Below are 24959 nucleotides of genomic sequence, written 5' to 3' on the forward strand. Positions count from 1 at the left end.
AGAGCGGGCACGGGGCGAACGCTGAGGGGCTGCTGGGAGGGCGGAGATGGTGCGCTGGGTGGCGGCTGTACCTGTAATGGCGGGGGGCACGGATGGTGCCACCCCCGCAAGGGAGCTCCCTTCCGAGGACGTGTCCGTGTCGCTGCAGGGTCCAGTCGTCCCCGTTGTGGAGCTCCCCTCGCCCTCCGTCTCACTGGTCCAGTCAGACTCTGTGGCATGGCCCTCCTGGGCCATGTGAGATGCAGCTCCCTCCTGCCCCGATGCCACTTCTCCTCCGCCTGATGATGCTGATGCACACAAGCACAGAAAGACAAACAAAAAGGGGGGGGGGGAGAGAAATAAAGAGATTTTGAGTACATGGATCACCGGTACAGTTAGCGGACATGACAGACACAGATGCCCCCTGCACTAAGTTGCGCACTTGGGGTCCGCTACGCATTCCGTGGAACATGCCCTACACGCCTAGAGTTGACAACTGCACCCATGGATGACACGGCCCAGGGATGGCTGTACTGACACACTACTGAGGGTGGTGGCTGGGGACACAGGGGCTTACGGGGGTGCCCAGCCTACAGATATCGCCCTGGCCTAGGGGGACCCACAGCCCTCCTCCCCCACCCACACACCTCCACTGCGCGACAACAGAGTAGATAATGCTTGTACTCACCCCCTTGTGTCTGCTGTGCTGCCCTCACGCGCCCATCCAAATCAGGGTAGGCCACCGCCAGGATCCGGAACATCAGGGGGGTCAGTTGACGGCAGGCACCCCGCCTACGTTGGGAGGCCATCCCCAGCAGAGACTCGGCGGTCTTCTTGGTCCCGCGGCGGATGTCCTCCCACCTCTTGCGGCAGTGGGTGCCCCGTCGATGGTGGACCCCCAGGGTCCGGACTTCCTTGGCGATGGCACGCCAAATCCCGATCTTCTCATGGGCGCGGACCTATGTGACACGTACAGGGAGGGAGAAATACCACGTTCAAGTTTGTCTGCATTTTCATTGCCAGTGGCCCAACGCCCCCCATCCCCGCCAGGCCCCCCGCCAGGCCCTCCGCCAGGCCCAACATGCCCCCCATCCCCGCCAGGCCCCCCGCCAGGCCCCCCGCCAGGCCCAACATGCCCCCCATCCCCGCCAGGCCCCCCGCCAGGCCCAACATGCCCCCCATCCCCGCCATGCCCCCCGCCAGGCCCCCCGCCAGGCCCAACATGCCCCCCATCCCCGCCAGGCCCCCCGCCAGGCCCCCCGCCAGGCCCAACATGCCCCCCATCCCCGCCAGGCCCCCCGCCAGGCCCCCTGCCAGGCCCAACATGCCCCCCATCCCCACCAGGCCCCCCGCCAGGCCCAACATGCCCCCCATCCCCGCCAGGCCCCCAAGCCAGCCAGTGGCCCCAAATCCATATTGAATTAAACTCACTTGTTGGTCTGGAGGACCGTAGAGTAGCGCATACTGGGGGAGGACCCCATCCACAAGTTTCTCCAACTCTTCTCCAGTGAAGGCAGGGGCCCTTTCCCCAGGCGCAGCAGCCATTGTCCCTTCCAGACCGAGGTCACAGCAACACTTGCAGTATAGGTCCTCTCCTGTGAAAGTTCAAGTCGCGAGTGAATAAGTAGATAGAAAATGGCGGTCACGCCCGCGGCGGTGCGTACCGCGGCGGTGCGTACCGCCACCGCCGGCGCCCTTCGCCATTGGCTCCTGAAACCCATAGGCTTCAATGTTAACCAATGCGGCTTCGCGCCGCGGTCTTCGACCGCCGACCGCCGCGATGTGCCACGCCAGCGCATTGACCTCACATCCCATTGTCACACTTCACAGGTCAGGCAGCCGCCATTTCGAGGGTCCACATGGCTCAATTTCAATTGCGTCACTCAGGCCTAGGCCTTGCATAGCCACTCAGACACGCCATTCACTGCATAGAGAATCGTTTACTGTGCAAGCTGTGAGTACGTACCTGTGGGTTGCTTGACTTTGTGCTCCATGTTGTCCTTCCTAGGCACCGTCCGCTGGGTTTGGCGAGGAGACGGATGAATCCTCGCGTGTACCGACCGCTGGTGGACCTGTCGACAATGGAAGAACGCCACATTATCCTGACCTACCGGCTTGACCGTGCCACTATACATGAACTGTGTGCCCAGCTGGAGCCCGACCTGATGTCCCCCATCCGCCAACCCACAGGGATTCCCCCTCTGGTGCAGGTCCTGTCAGTACTCCATTTCTTGGCAAGTGGGTCATTTCAGACAACAGTGGGAATTGCTTCTGGGATGTCTCAGCCCATGTTTTCGAAGGTGTTATCCAGAGTGTTGTCTGCCCTGATGAAATACGTGAGGAGCTACATCATTTTCCCTGAGGTGGGCGAATTGGCTACAGTGAAGGGTGATTTCTACGCCCTTGGACATATTCCCAACGTCATTGGTGCCATTGATGGGACCCATGTGGCTTTGGTTCCCCCAAGAGACAGGGAGCAGGTGTACAGGAACAGAAAAAGTTACCATTCCATGAACATCCAGGTGGTGTGTTTGGCTGACCAGTACATCTCGCATGTAAATGCCAAATTCCCAGGGTCAGTGCATGACGCCTACATCCTGAGGAATAGCAGCATCCCTTACGTGATGGAACAGCTAGAGAGACACCGTGTATGGCTATTGGGGGACTCTGGGTACCCCAACCTGTCGTGGCTACTGACCCCAGTAAGGAATCCCCGGACCAGGGCAGAGGAACGGTACAATGAGGCCCATGGGCGTACTAGGAGGGTGATCGAACGCACCTTTGGCCTCCTAAAGGCCAGGTTTCGGTGCCTGCATATGACAGGGGGATCCCTAATGTACTCACCTAAGAAGGTGTGTCACATCATCGTGGCCTGCTGCATGCTTCACAACCTGGCTTTGCGCCGCCAGGTGCCTTTCCTGCAGGAGGATGGTCGAGACGGTGGTGTTGTGGCAGCTGTGGAACCTGTGGAGAGTGACGAGGAGGAAGACGACGGTGCTGAAACAGACAACAGGGACAGAATCATTGAACAGTACTTCCAATAGGACACAGGTAACAATTCAAACATAATTTAGTAAATGTGAACTACTCTCCTGCATCTCTGCTGCCTGTCTATTTGCCCCAGTGTATGATGACTGAGTTGTGGCTTTTCCCTCCCTATTTCAGATCTGGGGTCCCCACTACGAGTCCTGTGCTTCGTTTCCCCATGGACTACAGCTTTGTGGCAGCTGTTTGTTGACTTCACTATGTACAAGGACATATTTGCAATGTCATGTCAATTACAATATTTTGAAATCACAGCCAGACTCCAGATAGTTTTGTGCAAAATAGGTGTTTATTTCAGTGCTCAAAATGGGATGGGTGGTTTCAAGTGGGTGGGGGCTATGGTGAAGGAATGTCCATGGCAGAGTCCAGAGTAACAGTCACACAGGTGCATTGTCCAGAGGCCTGTGGAGAGATGGAGCATGGGCAGTTCAAGGATGGACAGGGTGACAATGTGGGACAGTGGGCTGACATCAGGTGGTATCCTTTGCTGGCGGGGGTCTTGACATCCTACTCTGTCTTCTTGCGAGATCTCAGGGCCCTCTTGCGTGGTGGTTCTTCTCCTGCAGGAGGTGGGGGTCTGGTGGGCTGCTGTTGTGCGGGGGCCTCCTGTCCACTAGCGCCGGCGGAGGTGGTTGGCTGTTCTTGGGCCAGGCTAGTGGCAGGGGCCCTTTGTTGTTGTTGAGTGTCCGTCCTGGTGTTGATGAGGTCCTGCAGCAGCCCTACCATGGTAACCAGGGTGGAGGTGAGGGCTCTGATGTCCTCCCTGTACCCCCGATAGTGTTCCTCCTGCAGTACCTGGATCTCCTGGAACCGGGCCAGTACCGTCGCCATCGTCTCCTGGGAGCGGTTGTATGCTCCCATGATGGTGGTGAGGGCCTCGTGGAGAGTGGGTTCCCTGGGCCCGTCCCCCCCCTGTCGCACAGCTGCCCTCCGAGTTGCCCTGTTTCCCTGGGCCTCTGCCCCCTGGCCGGTGTGCCCACTACCACTGCCCCCAGGTCCCTGTTGTTGTTGGGGTGGTGGGTTATCCTGGGTGCCCTGTAGTGGTAGACACACCGCAGATTGACGCGCCCCGGAGACAGAGGCATGGGCCCGCTGGGTGGGAGCTGTGCTGGTGTTCCCAGAGGGGTTTGGGTCTGTAGTGGCCTGTGCCTGTGTGAGGGGAACCGACTGTCCAGAGGTCCCCGATGGTCCAGGCTGGTCATCAGTGTCCAGGTCGACAGAGCTGCTGTCATCGCTGACGGCCTCTTGGGTGGGGGGTGTGGAGAATTCTGGGCCCTCCGTGGCGGTGTGTTGACGGTCGGTTCCTGCAGGGGTATAGAGGTATGGTTATAGTTTCAATGTGTGGCATATGGGTGTATCTGTGGGTTCCCGTGTCCCCAAGTGCTGGCATTCGTGTGTGGGGGCTTTGGTGAGGGTGGCTTGTGGGGGGGATGTGTATATGCATTGGGCATGCTTTGGTGATGGGTGTCCATGCTTAGTGGACGCATGCAGGCCTAGGTTTTGGGATGTGTGGGTTGTGATGGTGAGACATTGGCAGGGAATAGGTGTGCTGGGGGTGGGGGTGAGGATGGTGGTGGGGGTGAGGATGGTGGTGGGGGTGAGGATGGGGGTGGGGGTGAGGGTGGGGTTCGAGGATGGGGGTGAGGGTTGGGGTATGATTTGGCATGCAGGTGGGGGGGAAGCAGTATTGAAGCTTCAACTTACCAGTATCCATTCCTCCGCCGACTCCTGCGAGGCCGTCAGGATGCAGGATGTTCAAGACTTCCTCCTCCCATGTTGTAAATTGTGGGGGTTGAGGTGGGGGCCCTCCGCCAGTCTTCTGCACGGCGATGTTGTGCCTGGATACCATGGAACGCACCTTCCCCCGTAGGTCGTTCCATCGCTTCCTGATGTCTTCCCGATTTCTGGGGTGCTGTCTCACAGCGTTGACCCTGTCGACAATCCTCTGCCATAGCTCCGTCCTCCGGGCAATGCTGGTGTATTGGACCTGTGTGCCGAAGAGCTGGGGCTCTACCCGAACGATTTCCTCCACCATGACCCTGAGTTCTTTGTCTGAGAAGCGGGGGTGTCTTTGGGGTGCCATGGAGTGGTGTGTATGATGTGTGGGGTGGAGTATGTGTAGTTAAGTGTGTTGAGTGTGGTGGTGTGTGTTGTTTTGTGTGTGGATATTGTGTGGGTGATGGTGTAGTGTGCCTCTGTGTGATGGTATGCTGATGTGTCTCTCAGTGCTTCTTTCTGAATTTTTGGTCGTAGGGGTTTGTGGGTGATGTGGGTGTGTGTTTTATATTGTATTGTGTGTGTGGGAGTGGTGTGTGTATGTGTATCAGGTGTGTGGAATTCAAATCGGCCAATGTGGCTGAGTTTTGTTCGTTTGTGTGTATTCTGACCGCGGCGGTGTGTCCCGCCAATGGAAAACCGCGTTTGAAAGACCGCCGCGTGGATTCGTGGGTCGTAATGGCATGGGCGTATTTCTGTTGGCGTGACGGTGGAGGTTTGGTCACCTCCACTTTTCCGCCGACCGCTGGTCTGGCGGTCTGTTGTGGCTGTCGGATTTTCTGAGGTTTGGCTGCTGCGGGTCAGAATGACCGTGGCGGGTTACTGCGACCGCGGCGGAATTATGGAGGATTTCTGACCGGCGGTAGGCGCCTTTTACCGCCGAGGTCAGAATGACCACCCAAGTGTCTTAAGTCTTTAAAAAGCAAACAAAGTCTCTTTCAAGCACAAAGTACCTAGTTTGGAGTGGAAAATCTCCGCAGAGGGCCGCATGGTGTGTGCATCGGTTTCGCCCCTTCACACATGGACTTGCGTCGTTATTTTTCACGCAGTTAGACGTGCGTCGTTCTGCGGGAAGAAAAATGGTGTATGCGTCGGTTTCGTCCCTTCACACACGGACTTGTGTCGTTATTTTTCACTCGGGGAAGACGTGCGTCGTTTTCCGGCACGCGGGCCGACTCCTTCTATGCTTCGCGGGATTACCAGATGTCCCAGGGTCTGTGTGTGGATTCCTTGGCTTGTTATCCGGCTGCGCGTCGTTCTGGGAGGCTGTGCGTGGAAGTTTCTTTCTCACAGCAGGCGTCGCGTCGATTTCCTCTCTGGAAGCCGGGCGGCGTTGTCCATGTGAGGCCGTGCGTCGAAGTTCCGGTCACCCCGTAGGCGTCGCTTCGGGCAGCGTCGGCGTGCAGCGATTTTCTCACCGCGGAGCAAGCTGTGCGTCGAATTTTTCAGCGCACGAGGAGTCCAAATGAAAAAGAAAAGTCTCTTTGGTCCTGGGACTTCAGGGAACAAGAGGCAAGCTCTATCCAAGCTCTTGGAGAGCACTTTGGCAGCCAGGCAAGAGTTCAGCAAGGCAGCAGGCCAACAGCAAGGCAGCAGTCCTTTGTAGAAAGCAGACAGGTGAGTCCTTTGAGCAGCCAGGCAGTTCTTCTTAGCAGAATGCAGTGTTCTGGTTCAGGTTTCTTCTCCAACAAGTGTCTGAGGTGGTAGGGCAGAGGCCCCGTTTTATCCCCAAATGTGCCTTTGAAGTGGGGGAGACTTCAAAGAGTGGCTTAGAAGTGCACCAGGTCCCCTTTCAGTTCAATCCTGTCTGCCAGGGTCCCAGTAGGGGGTGTGGCAGTCCTTTGTGTCAGAGCAGGCCCTCCACCCTCCCAGCCCAGGAAGACCCATTCAAAATGCAGATTTATGCAAGTGAGGCTGAGTACCCTGTGTTTGGGGTGTGTCTGAGTGAATGCACAAGGAGCTGTCAACTAAACCTACCCAGACGTGGATTGTAAGGCACAGAAAGATTTAAGTGCAAAGAAATGCTCACTTTCTAAAAGTGGCATTTCTAGAATAGTAATATTAAATCCAACTTCACCAGTCAGCAGGATTTTGTATTACCATTCTGGCCATACTAAATATGACCTTCCTACTCCTTTCAGATCAGCAGCTACCACTTCAGTACTGTATGAGGGCAGCCCCAATGTTAGCCTATGAAGGGAGCAGGCCTCACAGTAGTGTAAAAACGAATTTAGGAGTGTTACACTACCAGGACATGTAAACTACACAGGCACATTTTACCTTTTACCCACACAGCACCCTGCTCTAGGGGTTACCTAGGGCACACCTTAGAGGTGACTTATATGTAGGAAAAGGGGAGTTTTAGGCTTGGTAAGTACTTTTAAATGGCAAGTCGAGGTGGCAGTGAAACTGCACACACAGGCCATGCAATGGCAGGCCTGAGACAAGGTTAAGGGGCTACTTAAGTGGGTGGCACAACCAGTGATGCAGGCCACTAGTAGCATTTAATCTACAGGCCCTGGGCACATATAGTGCACATTACTAGGGACTTATAAGTAGAAGTATAAGTCCAAAAAGTGGAGGGAGGCAGGCAAAAAGTTAGGGGTGACCACCCTAAGGCATGTCAGGTCTAACATGCCAATCGTGACAATTGATAAGATGCTCTACGTCCGCAAGCGTAGATGAGAAGCCACCATCACCAGAGACCTAAACCACCTGCCTCCTTGGTGGTTTTGGCACACTTCACACCAACTTGGAGAGTGTGGCTGGCTGAATACTAAAGAAGTTGATTATAAATTTACCCAGTGTGATATTCTGTTTTCCTTGACAACAAACCAAAGCACCTGGGCTCTTCTTGTGGCACGTGGCACCATTATCCCTTCTTGTTCACTCTTAAACCATTACCAAGCATGGCTCCAGTCCACCCTTTGAGAAGATTCGGAGGCGGCTATTGTTGGAACTACTATCACTACTAACCAGGCAAGGACGTGAAGGGCTTCATTGGGCATGGGTAATCAGAGGCCTCCTAGTTAAGTTGCCAGTGGCCAGAGAATTTTGAGTGGACCCTGCTCCATGATCATATGCAAAGTCAGGCAGCCATCTTTGCAGGCATAGGAGTCACTGTTTCGTAGTAGCAGAGACTGACAAAATCAGGGTGCAGAAATGGGTCTTGAGTGCCCAGGTTTAGTGAAAAGGAAGGAATCCTTATTAAGTGCACGTTCTGAATAGTGTGCTGATGAAAATTAGAATTTGAGTGGGAAGAAAGCTGGATTTCTAGGGATTCCAGTGACAACCATGGCACTGAGTGCAGTGGCATGCATTAGCCAGTTATGCAGGTAAGGATTTAGACAAATGGTATTTTTGTGTAAAAGCCCATCAAATAAAACATGCAACTTGTTGAACAATGTTGGTTCTCATGTAGCTCTAGAGGCATGACCCAAACTGAAACTGCCTATTGGGAACTACAAACATTAAGAATTACTAGTGGGATGGAAACAAGAAAGGAAGCATTCTGATGATCTACAGAAGCAAAGAAGTCCTCACTTATCCTATGTGGATAGTGCCTGAATGGATTAGAACCTGGGTGGTAAGGTCTTAACATATTTGTTGGTTTTGGGCAAGGTCTTTGATGGGTTTGTATCCTTTTTGGGGACGAACTGTATAACTGAATATACTCTAGTTTTGCACTCCTGCTGAGGAAGATGTATTACAGCTCCTTTATCAATGAGTTTCTGCATTCCCTTCCTGAGTGCATGCAACATTGTTGTGCTCTTGGGCCATGGAGTGAGAACCTCTCAGAGCAGTTGAGCCATGTGACATGGGCCCTATTGCAAGGAGGGGAGGAAATGGGCACTCTGCTGCAATAGGTGTTTCTGTGGGCGTACCCATGCAACGCCCATTGCTTTTTGACCCTGCCCCAGATTTACAAGGCAATGTAAATCTGAGGCAGCACCAAAAACTAATGCCTCCCCAGGGGTGGCACTACAGTGGCACAATGAGGAGAAATACTTTTATTTCTTAACATTTTTTGCTCTTTCTATGTGTGCTGCAGAATGCAGGAAGCAAAACACCATTAATGATTGTTTTTGTGCTGGAAGGTGCCTCTTCCTGCACAAAAACAATCACCCCTGCAATGCAAGCATCCTTGCACCATGGTGCAAGGGTGCCTGCATTGGTGCTAGGCAGCTGACTTAGTACCAGCGCAGTTTTCTGGTAAATACGACGCATCCCTGCATTTTGGAAATGTCGCAGCTCGGTACAGCAAAATTGCTCCCGGCGGCGCACTGCGCCATTTCCTCACAAATAAGGCCAAAGTATTTTTCTGGAACTGTTCACTCCAGTGGGGTAGTCTTACTTATTCCAGGGTGGGAGGGAAGCCCGAGTGGTGGTGCTGGATGGTAACGATACAACTTGGAATACTCTCATGTCAGTGGTTGGTCCTGTTTCTGAAGCCCCAATTTCTGCTTTTTGTGAGCCAAAAAAAACACATTAAAAACTCTCTTTCTGATTTGCTACTCATAATCTGAGATATCCTCCTAATGAAAGATGACGTGTCAGTAAGCATCTGAACTTTGAGGGTGTTGGTCATCAAGACCCCAATTTTCAGTGTATTCTCTATTATTACAGTCACTATCTCCTTTGATAATTTATCTTATTCTCCCACTGTGAAAAATACAGTGCCCCCGGGATAGAAGGGATATGGAGCAGGAAGGTAGATAGAAACAGGCAGACAAACCTTCATATTGGTAGGGACCCGGCCTAGTATCTGTACGGCAGGGATATCATATACTTCTTGTGGTCCTTATAGAAACTGCTCCACCATGAATAGCGTGAAAGCTTATCATAAATGTAGCCCTGATTTTTATCTATTTACCATAACGCACTCACCCGCATCTTAGAGAGTAGCTGTAAAGCGGCATTAATGTGTATCCTTACCTGTAGTGAATCCTAGTTTGTTTTAATGGGATACAGGAGTTAGCTTAGCCTGTGGCTTGCAGACTCGTGCCCCCGTCACCCAGTGACTTTTACCCTACTTAGCTTGCTCTGTTTTAGTTCATTTATTTAATTAAATCTTTTAAGATGGCTGCCTTGTTTTTAGGTAGGCCCATGTTTTAGTTTGCGTTATCAGTGTCACCGCACTAAGGCATCTAGATTAAGCAACAAAGACAAACAAACTATAGGTGTTCACTTTAAGTACTTTCCCTCTTCATGCTTTCAAGGGAATTGTTTATATTAATTGCAGTCCCAAGAATGCCTTGTTATCTATTGTTTGGGAACAAACCTACATCAGGAGTCCAAGTAGATCTGTATAAATAATCCTCCCTTTAACAGATAGTCAGAGGGATTCTGACCCGATGCCATTGCTGTTATCGATGCTGCATGCCACCTTGACACTGACCCAGTCTTCGTGTTCCTACAGAGTCTGAGCTCGAGACCTCATTCCAAGGTAATGAGGGTTGGGGGCTCTTCTCATGGACATTGCATTGGCAGATTAGGTTTAACATACCTAGCTCTCTTTTAGGTTAGAGGTTAGGCCTGTCATGCTAGGGTATTAGAACATATCTCACACTTCATATTATTCCATGATATTGTAAGATGGTGTGGGTCTTTGTATCAATGACTCTTGTCTACCATTCTATTTCTTGCACTGTTCATTATCCTAATCATTGCAGCCCACACAACTTATCGCAGATTGAAGTTTTACTAAAATAAAACCTATTGACATTTTACTGCATCTTCTTCATTGCCTATGTGTGATTGAGACATGTTGTTAATGTGGGAAAGGGGTAATCTCTGTTTAACTACGACGCTCCCTGAGATGTCATACTCTTGAGTCCATGCGTAAAGGCTGCCACAAATCACCTTTGACTGTTTGGGGTTTTTGGTGAGGTACTGCTTGTGAGCCGGAAGGGTTGGGACGACAGTTGCGATTTGTTGTAGGACTGGCATACTCACCTACAAACATAAGTACTGTCATCCTTAAACCAGCAGTCTTGCCTAGAGCAAGAGTCCAACTGTGACATACCAGTGTTTAATGTGAGCTGGTGATTTCCTGTGCGGGGCACCAGCACTTATTTTTCTGCATCAGGCATTTACTTGGAGCACAAGACACATATCAGTAAGGCAGAGGAAGAGAAAAACGAAAAAGCATCACAAAGGAAGAAAACAGAAAGCTGCAAGAGTGCGCTTTAGGGGCAGGGAGTGGGTGTAAATGCATTAAAAAGGCCCGAGATGGCTTCAGTATTACACTACCTCAGTATTCCATGTTCGCACATTTAAATGCAGCAGCCGCATGTTTGAAAGGAGATCTTTGCCGGCACATTTTGTTGACAAACTAAGCACTGATCCTTACTAGTTTCAGGTGTTTTCTGGATTCTACTCAGTCAGTAGACAGGGTGCTCAAGTTAGGATGGGGGTTTAGGGGCAACAGAGACCACTGGAAATTTAAAGATGAAAGGCTCATGGCGACCTTTATGAAGTTCATGAAAGCTGTGAAACATAAGTACATGCCAACTTTAACTGCACTCGCTTAAAAGGGTTTGTCTGTCAGATCAGCTCAGTTTCATTTAGAGATTAAACGTCCTTTAATTTGCACTCCTGCTGGTTCATTCAGAGCATGACTAACTTGCATCTGTTTCCTAGGTTGACCTAAGACAACCGCGTGGAGCCTTTCTTTTACAATTAAAGTATGTCATGATCTCCAGTAGGGTCTCTTAGATCGGTGAAAATGCTTTGTGTAGGCAAAAGGTTTTGAGTGGCAATGATAAAAGGCAAGAGTCTGGTAACATTTGTGCTTGTAATGAGGATCTACTATGAGAGGCGAATGCTAACAAGGATGTAACAAAGAACATCCAGAAGATGGGTAGAGAAAGAAAGATGCATTTTTCGTAAGACCACCTCGTCCTCAGCTCAAGTGCAGCAGGTCGCGTAAGGGACTCACCCAAACAAAATCTTTGTTTGAATATGTAAAACTTATGGTACTTATGACGAATCCACATATCATACAAAGGAGCCTATCAAGAAGATGTTATGAAGAACTGTTCTTTGGAGGCCAAAGGATTCTGGTCCCTAACCTTAGTCCTACCATAACTGCAACCAGGAGAAAAATGTAGAACTCAAGGAAGTAAGTGATCCAGTTCAGCCCTGAAGCCTCGCTTTTTTTTACCCTGCAAGACTTTGTGTGGTCAGTGGGGTCAAAACCTTTTTATGTGCCCAAGTAGACTCAACTAAATATGTGCAAAGACACACGGGGTGGAGAATAAGGTTAAGGCCTAATGGTTAATAAATGGAGAATATAATTTCTGCAGTTGATATACTGTGTTCTCCGCATGATTGATCTAGATTCACTATCGTAACCAGTTGCCTATATGATAGGGGGGTCGTGTTCAATGCAATTTTTCGTTTGCAAAGTCTTGAATTATAAGTCCACGTCCATCAACCACCTGCCCCCTCGATTTTGGTGTTTCTGTGAAAAGAAGGTTATGTGACTCTTATAACATTTTCTTATATTGTTTATCATTACTCACGATAATGCTGTTCCCATTTTTTGGATGATCTATGTACCAAAACGTTTCAATAAAGTTGTTAAAAACAGACAGCTGCCAGCCAATTTGTGGAACTAATATAAAGGTTGGGGCACTATATGCTGCAAACACGATTCGACTTAAGTGTTTAATTGTGCATCATTGGAAAAGTCAATATGACCACATGCAGTTTGAGAAATAACAAGCTTACATGGGGTCGGGATTTTATATCTTACTAACGTGCGAAGATGTTGTGTTCACTCAGGTGGCTATATAAATGTACCATCAGTGGCGGAAAATATGTGCTGGCATGTGGGTGTGTTATATTGTGCTGATAAGATGTTATAGTTATTTGCGAGCATCAGGAATCAGGTGTATGTTTGGCCGAAAGCAGTGGAAACATTGTCTTCAGAAAAGCAACACTGTGTGGCAATGTGGTGTACTGGCACTTATTTGGGGGAGGGGAACAAGAGGATTAGCATGGATTAGCTGATGTGAATTTGGGCCAAATCTCATGTCACTGCTATGTTAAGGATTGGTAAAGCGTGCAAATAATGGTTCTGATTCTGAGTGGGGAGGGAAATTAAAAAAACAGCAAGGTTTATGGGCTGAAGACCTTGAGGAGTCAATAGAAGTCAGGTTTTCATTTTTTCGGATAAATTGGAATCAGATATGCTTTTGAGAGAAAACATGATTCTGTTCCAAAATCTAGAGACAAGATATAAGAAGAAACAGCCGTCCATCCGTGTCTTTTGATGGTAAGAACGCCACAGCTTTGGAAGAAATAGAACATAGCGTGCAGGTTGGATAATTCAACCTGAAGTTTTTCCTAAGGTAGACAGGCCCTTTGTTAAAGATGGCATGTGTGTAAAGCATAAGGTTTAGAATAGGCACTGACTTTTGATAGGAAGCCAATGAAAGTTATTTCCGTCCACATGGAGGATGTAGAAGAAAGATTGAGGATCGATCCAGTGGTCGAGTTTTGAAAAATTTGCAACCAGTGGGTGAGGTAGTCAGGTAGACCCTGATAGTTGGTGTTGTAGTTTAAGCAGGAAGTGGTAATGGATGGTACAGTGGTTTTCCTGACGTGCAGGAAGAAGGGGGAATATTTTCCAGAGAATCTGACAAAAGCTAAAACAGGTTCTAGAGACATGGCTGATTTGACTGGAAAAGGAGAGGTAGAGGTCCAAAGGAATACCAAGGTTTATAGCCAGAGTGGTGGGACCAACAGAAGACTAACTCAGAAGGCCAAATGTATGAGAACTAGGCATCTGTCTGTTTGTCGTAGAGAACTATCTTATCACTGTTGAGCTTGAGGTAGTCATCACTCATCCAGAGGGCAACTGCTCTCATGCCAGAATAAAATTATATTACATGTGATCCAGAATGTTTGAGATGGACTCAGTGATCTGGGTGTCATCAGTGTATGGAACAAGATTGAAGCCGAAAGATCGTATTAGGGACACTAGGTGTGAAACGTTGACATTAGAAAGGTTTGGGCTTATTGAGGAACCCTGGGGGCGCAACAGGTCACAGGAAATTTGTTGATTTTGAAAGAAAACAATAAGACCAATTGAGCTGTGTCAGAGAGTAAAGATCCTAGCCATCTAAGTGCATTTTTTAAAGACACCAAGATGGAAAAGTCTCTGCCTACGCATAGAGTTGTAGACCATGTTAAAGGTTGCCAACAGGTAACTGAAATAAGGGTAGCTGAATTCCCTTTATTGAGCAGCATTTTAAGGTCATCCATTACTGATATCATAGCTATCTCGGTGCTGCGTGATGGGCGAAAGCCTGACTGAGATAGATCGAGAAGGTGGTTGATCTTGAGGTTTTCAAAGAGATCGTAGTAGGCAAGTAGGCAGAGGGTTTAGGGAAATTGGAATCGAGCTATTCAGTATAGAGGGATCAGCAATGGGCTTTTCTTTTTAAAAAAAAGGTTAATATGGGGATGTTTCCAGAGATCCTAGGCCGGCACTATACTAATAGATTAGTTGCATAGGTCAATCAGTGCTAGGCCTAAGATTTCAGGGCGAGTGCCATGATAAGAGGAGGGCATGGATCAGAACGGAGCCTGACTTGATGGACTGAAGAGCACATAAGACCTCTTTGGGAGTAAGGCACTAAAGGGAGGAGAGAGAAGAGCTCCCCAGAAGTTGTAGGTGGCCATAGACTGGGAGTGCTGAATTAAAGCTGTTTGTGGTTTACACCATGCTTGGATAGCTTTGCTTTTATTAGAGAAGGTGGAGAGCTATGAGGAGAGTTCTTATGTCGGCTCAATGGGATTATTGCACGTGAGAGGGTGTAAACGATCTTTGACAATAACAAATATCTTGTGAGAGAAGTTTCCTAATGTTTTTATTTTCCTAGTGTAAAAGCTGGTATGTGACATGTGGATCAGGCGTTGTTAGTTCTTTACCATAACACTACTGGAACCTGTGGCATCACAACCATAAGACACCAAGGCCCATATTTATACTTTTTTAGTGCCGCATTCGCGTCATTTTTTTACGCAAAAGCGGCGCAAACTTGCAAAATACAATTGTATTTTGCAAGTTTGCGCCAATTGTATTTTGCAAGTTTGCGCCGCTTTTGCGTAAAAAAGTGGCGCAAATGCGGCGCTAAAAAAGTATAAATATGGGCCCAAATGCATTCAAAAGTTTTACAGTGACATTTGGCCAATCTGAGGTCATGGTTGTGCCATGGTGTAGATAGGGAAGTGAGGTGACACAAGGCTTGTGCTGGGCAACAAGGATTAGTGCATTAGATAGCCAATTGTAAAGTAGTTCACCAAGAGGCCATGTGGGACGGACCCAACAAGGGCAGACAATGAAGAGCAGTAGCTAATTTAAGAGATTTAACTTTGGACAAGGGTCTAATTTGAGAAATAGAATTGTTGGTTGCATGAAACACAGAAGAGGAAGAAACTGAGATGTGAAAACTAACTGCAATGTGATCTGTCAAGGTTAGGGGCAAGGGGTGAAATGCAAATGGACGAGTGATTGGAGAAAATGGGATCTAGGCGGTGGTCAGTGTTTTGGGTGGGGGCGTTAGAGATGAGCCCAATATGGGAGCAACTATGGATCACTGTTTTTTATGTGTCCCTCTCACAAACACCATTTGAGTTTCGTTTAGAATTGTCTTTGACCAGCCCCTTCTTAGTGTGAGTGGTGCTTTTTATATTATCCCAATAAAAACTGATGAGGTTGCCTCTGATCTACAGATGTATTTTCAATAGTGCCACAGCTTTCCCCCAAAAATATAACAGAGGCAAACCCATACATCACTCCCACTCCTGTCTAAAGTTGTTTTATGACTCTTCCAATTTTGAACAATGTCCCTCACTCAGTGAGCTTAGAAATATGACATTCATTAAAATGTTGCTATAAATTGCACAGAAATAAACTTCACCACCAAGTCCAGTGCAAGATTTTACAGAGGTGCAAGCAAAATTATAGTTTACTGTTTGGGCAATCCTTTTATCCTGGCACCTGGGCAATTTGTTGGAATCTGGCACACACTGTTGTGACTATTTGTTGTAACACTGTAAGGAGTCTGCCTACGATGTTTAATGTAGCGAGGCCAAAGCCAACCTGGTAAACGGTCTGCAGAGCCCATCCTTTCTCGACTAATATTGTAGGCCTGGATCACCTTGAAATACACCAATTGTCTGGCATAGACGTTAATTCACCAAAATGACAGGGGTAGCGGAAATGACATCACACGCCACTTCATCTCTACTTTCACTCACACAACATGCTTACACAAAAACACATTCATTCACACACACACACTGTCTTTTACATAAGCACACTTCACCCGCAAGCAAGCACACAACATATATTTAAGTGTTTTTACTTACATCGGCTACCAAGGAGTGTCATATTCTAGCTAACCGTACTCCATTTTTTAATCACACTAATAGTGAATAATTTATTATTAATAAATTAATAATTTATTATTCACTATTAGTGTGATAAAAATATTGATTGAAAACAAGGAAGTGGAGCCCCAAGCGACGTCCATCAGGGCGAGCTGCCCCTGTGTTCTTGGCACTGATTTTGCCACCTCTGTGGTCAGGGGTGGCAGAGGCAGTGCCAGTGGTCGCAAGGGGCAAGGTGGGGGTCGCAGCTGTGTCCCCCGGCGACCCCTAAATAACGTCCATGATGCCTGGACTTTTGCTGACTGTGTGAGGAGAAAATGCCCAAACTGCCCTAAAAAATTCTTTACATCCTACGTTCTAAGGACCAATCTTACCATCCCAATGCACTTCATTTATAATGTGCCATTTGTCAGTAATTGTTCCAGGCATTTCTGTGTGGCCGCCCATATAAGATTGTGTGTAGCTGGGTTGTAGGTGATTCTTTTTTAGGTTCACCCCTCAAAACCACAAAGTTTAAAACTGTAGTCTACTATTAGGATCCTTATAGTCTAGTGTGTCCTGGTTTTTTCTTACACCTGTGACTCCCTATGGGTAGGAGGGAATTATTTAACACAACTGTAACCCCAGTTTAGGTAGGGTCCTCCCAATCCCCGAAACATCCTAATTACAGAATGTTGTGGGTGAGAAGGTGACTTAAAAATTGGATTTAAATCCTTGTTTCAATCAAGCCTTAAGACATAGTGATTCATAGGCCCCAACAGACAAAAAAATATGCAAGGTCCAGTTCTTTTAGAGCACGGTATACTGTAAAAATAGAGACAGCCTGGTCAGTCGGTGTGAATATTCCTCTGCTTTGTTGTTAACCACAACATACTCACCACACACGTGTTCACAGTCGACATGTAGTCTACTCGGTTGTTTTCGTCCTTCGCCTACCTAAGATGACAAACTTATTTTATAGTTTTAGTCTGGAGTGGTAACTATTGGGCTCTAATATGAAAGGTATTTCCCTTGCCTACTGTGACTAGGTGTCCCGGATTTGCCCGAACCATCCGAGTTTTTCACCAGCTGTCCAGCAGATTTTAACAAATTTAGCTTATTTCCGGGTTTCCAGAGAGGGTCCACCCAAAACAGAGGGAGGCAAGATTTGAGGTGTTCAAAGGCAGGACGAGTTAGCAGCTTTTATAAGGGAGCAATTTAATTAACACACGTGAGACCGGAGTTAAGTGCCTTGTCTGTGTTTCTATGTTGATGTGCATTGTCATTTAAGTCATTTTGTGTGCCCCTCAGCTGATGTAGAACTGCAGTCCTTCTTCTCTGTTTGCTAAATGTCCTGTATTTTTGGTTTTCAAAATCTGGTCGCTCTACCCTTGCTCTACAATAAAAAGAGAACCTATTAGATTAAATTCTGCATTAGGGGTCCCCGCTTTGGGAAATCTCAAGCTCTTTTTATGAAGTATGCCCTAGTTGCTAGTATCTGGTGCTCTCTTGCCCGTTCTCACCCACACTGTCTGATTCCACATGAAGTGAATGCGTTATGTAGATTCGACCACACCAGGGCTTGATTCCGAGTTTAGGTGTTATTTATTACACATTTTATAAATAGCAGTGCCACCAGGTCTGTTATTAATCATGTGAGATGAATAACACCTATTACGAGTTTATGGGGAATATCATGCGGATTTGGTGTTTAAAGCACCAAAATCTGCATGGTACGTTAAATACCGCCCAACTTCTCCTGTTAAATTGGCAGCATGTTTCACCTGCTGAACATCAACAAAGGTTGTTATTTAATGCACCTGATAATTATCGGATGTGTTAAATAAAACAAATCTTGTAATTCCGATCCGGCTGTAAACATAATCAGGCTCCTAGTTGTGACTGTTGCCACAGTGAACAGTGGCGGCCGGCAGCTTTAGGAGGGAGGGGGACGGGCGGGGCAGACACACACACACACACACACACTCATTCTTTCACACACAGACACGCACGCACATCCATTAACAACACTCATACCATTCAAACATTCCCGCACGCACCAAACATTCATTTTAAAACATCACACACACTCATTCTTTCACACACGTACGCACGCCCATCCATTAACAACATTCATACCATTCAAACATGCACGCACGCACCAAACATTCAATTTGAAACATCACACACATACATACACACACACACACTTACCTTCGGCCTCCAGGTCCCAGGAGGGTTGGGACTGCTGCCTTCCCTCGTTGGCTGACCTAAGGTCAGCCAATGAGGGAAGGCAGCCGTCCCAGCCTCGTCACAGAGTGGGATGGGGTCAGTGAGACTGCTGACCCCACTCCACTCTGTGACGAAGTGTCACTGATTGACACTCACCCTGGGCACTTCAGGGCTTAAACTGAAGCGCCCAGGGAGAGTGTCAATTGGTGACGCTTTCCTCGTCACCCAGGGGAGGGCCTCGAGGCACATTTGCTGGGCTGAGGAGGTCACGCCCATAGGAGCTGTGATCTCCTCAGCCCAGCAAAGTGCAGCTCAGGCAGCCAGGAGTCTGCGCAAATTGAAATTGCACATGTCTGCTCCTGGCTGCCTGCCTGAACATGAAGAGTGTCTGTCAGGCTGACCTTTGTTCAGCCTGACAGACACTCTTCATGGGGGGCAAAAGGTGGGGGGCGGCGTGGCCCTTCCGCCCTAAAGGATGGGCCGCCACTGACAGTGAAGTATATTTCTCCGTGGCAGGGAGGCTAAGACGTCAATCACCAAAATTAGCCACTGCCTTTCTTACAGTCTGCCCTTTGGCGATGAAAGACTGAGGTCAACAGTGCTACTGATTGAAACCAGCAACCCGAAGATTTTGCAGAACCCAGTGCTTGCTCCCGTAACCAACTCTATTTAAAAAAAAAAAAAAACTAAAATTTGCACTGCTTCCCTCAGAGCGCATGCTTTGAGACCATGTCTGGTTTAAATGATACATTAAAGAACTCGACAGTGAGAATTAAGAACAAAATCTGTGAGGTATTTTGTGCTCCAGGAGCTGTGGAAACCGCATGAACTGTGATTAATTGCTTAGCACATTTGCCTGGAGCAGTGACAGCCTGCCAGGATTTGCACAAGCTTCCTGCAAGAATTCTTCATGGAGGTTTTTGCATAATTGGTGAGATCTGTCCCACAGCAAACCACATCAGAAGAAAGACTTCTACCCGCACTTCATTATTAGTCACCAGCCACTCAAACTCTTCATAACTAAATACTGACAATGTGTTCAGAATAAGAAACAGGGACTAGCAGAAAGAGTGGGAGAAGCAGCAATTTCTGAGTTTGAAATGCCAACATTGGCATCAAATGAACACATTGCTTAATTTGTAAATAGAAACATGCCCGTGCCCAAAGCTCTCCTCTGAAACCCGCGACTGATCCAAGTAAATGTGCGAGCACGGAATATTGAGGCAGTGTAATCCTGAAGCCACCTCGGGTCTCTTTAATCCATTTACATCCACTCCCTGCCTCTTCATCTCACTCCTGCAGCTTTCTGCTTTCTCCCTTTGTGACGCTTTTTGTTTATCTCTTCCTCTGTCTTTCCCACATGTGTCTTTTCCTTGCAGTAAATGCTTGAGGCGGAAAAATAAGTGCCGACCCTCAAAAATAAGTGCCGGTGCCCGGCCCCGGAAACCACTAGTTACAATTAAGCACTGAATGAACGCCGTGGTGAAGTGCAGTCGTCCAAGTGCAGTCATACATGCTCAGTTCAGAATCAGATGTGAGTGAGCAGGAACAGAGTACAAAAGGGCCATTGGAATTATGCGATTGTGCTGCCAGGGCAATATTTGCATAACTGAAGAATTGCCGCATTTGCCACATAATCCATCATCTGACACATAATCTGTAGGTTTGAACAAAAAAGTGGTTCCTAACTTAAACGGTTCAAAAGTTAATAAAAAATGCAGCAACACGTGTTGTCACATGGTGGAAGGCCCATTGCAAAGCTGGACTGCTCACTATTCTGCTGCTCATTGTTATATTTGGGTATTGAGTTGCTACTAATGAGGAGCAAACAATGCCCAGACTATATTAGCAAGTTTAAAAATGACAAAATCATGAAGTAATACTATTACAAAATGTAACGCATTATGCCGTATAATTCGCCTTTTCTTGATGTATGATTTACTTACCCCTGCTGCATAATTTGTCTCTCTTCTGCTGCATAATTCCAGTGGCCCTGAGGAAAAGGTACTATTGACCACGACCAGTGCCGTAACACCATATCCTGAACCCCAATGTGGTACACTCAGTCCAACGGCCAAGTCGTGGCAGCATATGTTCTTTCCCACATCGACTACACTGACATACATGCCAACATTTTGCAATATGAAAGCGGGCGATAGTGGAAAAAATAGGGGGAATTGATTTGCTCCACTGACTAACATTGAAACAGAAGCAATTTTAGGCAGGAGACAGCTAAAATAAATCCAATTTTGGCTTTGAAGATGGGGAGCATCCCTCCTGAATCGGGCCTGGGGGCATGTATGCTTGAATGCTATCTATATTGGCCTGCCCAGTAGTGCCCTAGGAAAGTTGCAGTGATTACAAAATACGGCAGTCAGAATTGTAACAAGACAGAAACAAGTTAAAACTATTAGCATTGTAAACTCTTAATTGGACTTTTCTTGCCACATAAAGTGAAAATGAAAAGTAAAACTGTTTCACATAAGCGAGCCAACGGCTGCCATGAACTCAAAGCAGAAACACAAAAGGAAACAGAAGTTCTCTTGCAGTGAAATGTATTAGCAAAAGTGCAATTTTCCATGCATCCTGCAAAGTGCAATTATCCATGTAACAGGGCCGGTGTCATGCAAAACCCTCGGCTACTGCCCAGCGAGATCGAGCTGCCTACAAATAAAGAGAAAAGGTAGTCCAGAAACCATACCGAAAACATGGAGCCTTGTATGTTTTTAGTAGTTGGCCGGTGCGCTCGAGGTGGGCTAAAAACCGGAAAAGGTATGACGTATGCATGCCTTTCACTAATTAAATCAAGCAAATTTTAAAAGGCAAGCCCACGAACCATCTAAACTGATGGGCCTGACATGGGCGTGGTTAAAAGTCCACATAGAGATTTCATCAGGGGCTGAGCGCTTTGAGCGCTTGACCCTAAAAATGACCACGGATCAGCAGCTAGAGATAGGTTAGGGTGGCTGTCAGGGAACAAAAAACACTCTCAAAGTGGCCTGTTACACAGGACATACAAGACAGGACCTGTGTTCCTCACAGACCTGCTATCCCCTTTCTGCCTCAGAAGTAATCTTCACTCCAGTAACTCTCCCGTGCTGAAAATCCCTTACAGCAGGAGGCAGCGAGAGGGAGGATGGCCTTTACGGCACAGGCCATAATGCTTGGAATTAGCTTCCTCTTAATATTCGATCCATTTGCAGTTTAAGAAACTTTCAAAGGACGGTGGGGGCGATTGACTCCTGTGTAAACAGTGCCCTCCTCTGTTCACATGGATAGTTTATGTAGTTTTTCTTGATTGGATGACCTAACGCTTCGTATTCCTCTTACTTCTGTCTTCTATGATTTTAATGTGATCCTAGTGCCAAGATGCTGTGGTAAATGCGTTCTTAATAATATCCATGATATCTAATAGCCTCCAGGGCTGCTTCTGCTGTGGAGCACCATCATTTTGTGTTACACGTCTGACTACCACATGCACCAGAAAAGGGACTTGATATTTTTTAAGGTGGGGGCAGCCGAAGCAGGTTTAACGTGCTCTTCTTTATTGAATACCAAGCGATACACGCGTCCTAAGAGAACCACCGTGACTTTGGGTATGATAAGTCACCCAACTTTGGTAAGCGAAGAATGAGACCACTGGGTAACACAAGTGGGGTGAGTGTGTTGGTGGCCAACGACAAAGCAGAAAAATATTCACAGGGAGCGACCCTCATATCTCTGTTTTTTTACAGTACATAGTGTGATAAAAGGCTTGGGTTTCTGCAAATGTGTTTCACATGTAGGGGCCTATAAATGTTTATGCTTTCTTACAGGCTTGACTAAAACCAGTAATGAAGCAGAGATGTTTTAAGGTATGGGAAAAGTGGCAATTTCCCAGGGCTCCCACCTTCCAAGGGCCTCCTGGGAAAGTGAACTTTCTCTCTTTTTCATTTTTTCACATATCTTAAAGTGTCTCACTCTTCTCTGCCTACCTCTTCCTCTGTCTTTCTCTACCCAGTGTCGTCTTAAGGATTCCTGTGCCCTGGGCAAGACATATTTTAACTGTTTATACGTGACACTCTTTAATAAACACTTATCTGATGATTAAGCAGTGTTTGGCATCATTTGGCTTCTGGACAGGGGCCCCCGAAATGTGTACTGCCCAGGTCCTCCAAAATCCATAAGATGACACTGTAATCAAGTTCCTGTTTAAATGACCTACTCACCTATACCTTTATGTTGTTAGATAACTATGGGATTTAGAGGGTACTAAGCCAAGGTCACAGTGGTCCTAAAGAATGCCTGCATCACCAATATAGGCAGAAAATGAAACCTGTTGACCAGAAGTAAAGGTCCTAAAACCTGAGCTTACTGTTCTAAACTTTCAGGTAGAGAGGGGTGAACTTAATAAAAGCACACCTTCCAACCATGCTCCTTTAAAATGAAAACATCAAAAAAGAGCTCATTTTGAGCTAGCCTACCAACATTTGTTGTTGACGAGGAGCTACCCCAAGGATGAAGCATACCTCTTTGTGTGGGGACCACATCTTTTTAAGGAAAACCACCAATAGTGTCTTCCATTATTAATTATTTAAAAAAAATAAAAGGGAATCAGGAAGTACCTAAATCCTCTTGGGGGACCTTAGTACTCCTTTTGTTTACTCTTATCACAAAATACAACCGATCTATGGGGAGGAAAATCCGTTTGTTTTTCAGTTTAATCTGACTGTAGCGGGGTAGTGATCACACATCCCTATGGGGACCATAATGGCCTGGTGATTACAAGTTCTAGTAAGGATGCTTTGACATCAGCCTAGATATCCTCATGCAGTAATAGTACAATTCAGTCTTTGCGAATGATATCCCCCTGTTCCTGCAAAGGATATGTTCTAGAATCCACAATTTGCTTTCTTCCCGAACCCTCAGGCCAGTCCTACTGTAGAGAGTCGGTTTTGAGCTTAAAGCAGGCCATATCCCAAAAGATAACACTAATGCTCGCGCATGAGACTGCCGGCCAAGAGACACCTACCACAAAAGCTTGTGCCATCAAAGAGCAAAACCACTGCAATATCCTCCAGCGTGATTTGTATTCTGTGTCAGAGATTTCATCAGTGTGACCGACCCTTGCTCCTTGAAATCTTCAGATCTGCTATTGCTGACCAGGCTCCCCCCATTCAGTCACATCACAGAATCCCCCATCTTGGAAAAGGTGTTGAACACATGTAGCAAATGTAGCCCTGTCAAAAGAGAAACCCTGCTGACAGTGAAGAATCAGTCTGTCTAGGGCTGCCAGAACTGTTGACTTTCCAATGACAACACTCCTGCGACAACTCTCCAACTTGCAACAGGTAAGGACATGGCCTTCTGTATCACTTTTGACTTGTCTCCTTGCTTGTGAGATAATTAACCCTGGGCAGTTTCTCTGGGCAGATTATGCTTTTGGACTTAACAGCTGGAAGTCCAAGAGACTTCAATGAAGCTTGGCTTTTTCTATCGATTTCTGACAGTTTCTAATCACTATGTCATAATCTTGTCTGGGATTCCATGACTTGTAAACAAAATATTTTCCCTTATTGCCATCAAATGCTTTCTTCTCCATGTGCATCATTCATGTCAAGGTATGCGTTAAACAGTCCTATTCTCTGATTGCACCATTCCACTTCAGAAGCTAGTTCTGCATCTTGGTGCAGGTAGTCCATCTCAGCAGTATCACATCTCTGCACTAGGCTCCCCTTTCTCGCTGTTACCTGGGTGCATGTGCCAGTCCCAGAATTATAAGTGCTGGTTCAGTTAATCTGCTAATGTTGTGTTGATAGTTTCCGATGTGGATGCCTCAAGTGGCAGTTAAGCAAAATGGAGGTAACTGGTAAACAAACTGTGGTCATCTTTCTTTTAGATGGCCACAGAGTTGCCTGCTTGTGTTACAAAAGCAGAACCCTTCCGTTTTATGACAGCTTTCCTGCACTGTTGAGTTGCTTGTGTTCAATGGGTGATGCCTAGTATTTGCACTCTTGTGGCAAAGATCACAGGAGTCATTTGGTGGGAAGATGGAAACTCAAATTCGTATGTCACTCTGGGGAGATGAGTTACTTACTCTGATACAAATAATACACAAATACATAATTTTCAAGTTCAGGTTTGCTGTATGAGGTTTACCCCACTTACTATTATTACATAGAGAAATTCATGTGTTGGGCCCTGTTCGGTGGTTGATGCAGGCAGGAGCCACTGCATGTCAACAATGGGAGTTGGATTTTTTGCCTGTGATGTCCCAGCATCTGTCTTACGGTGGCTAAGCAAAATGGACCATGTACATCCGCTTCCGCACTTGACAGTTAGTGGTGGCGATAGCAAGCAGTCACAGGTTTTCTTTGAGACAGTGTAGGGCTGCTTGACTTCAGAACAGAACTATCACACAATTGGATGACTCATACAGTTGAAATACTTCCAGAGAACTTATTACACCACAGAGAAGTAGTGGAGGATGGGCAAAGCCCAACCCATACCTGTCTGAGATGACATGCGGCATCCAGGACTATTCCTGGTTGGGGTATGGGGAT

The sequence above is a fragment of the Pleurodeles waltl genome, chromosome 7, assembly GCF_031143425.1.
Source record: "Pleurodeles waltl isolate 20211129_DDA chromosome 7, aPleWal1.hap1.20221129, whole genome shotgun sequence".
Taxonomy (NCBI): Eukaryota; Metazoa; Chordata; class Amphibia; order Caudata; family Salamandridae; genus Pleurodeles; species Pleurodeles waltl.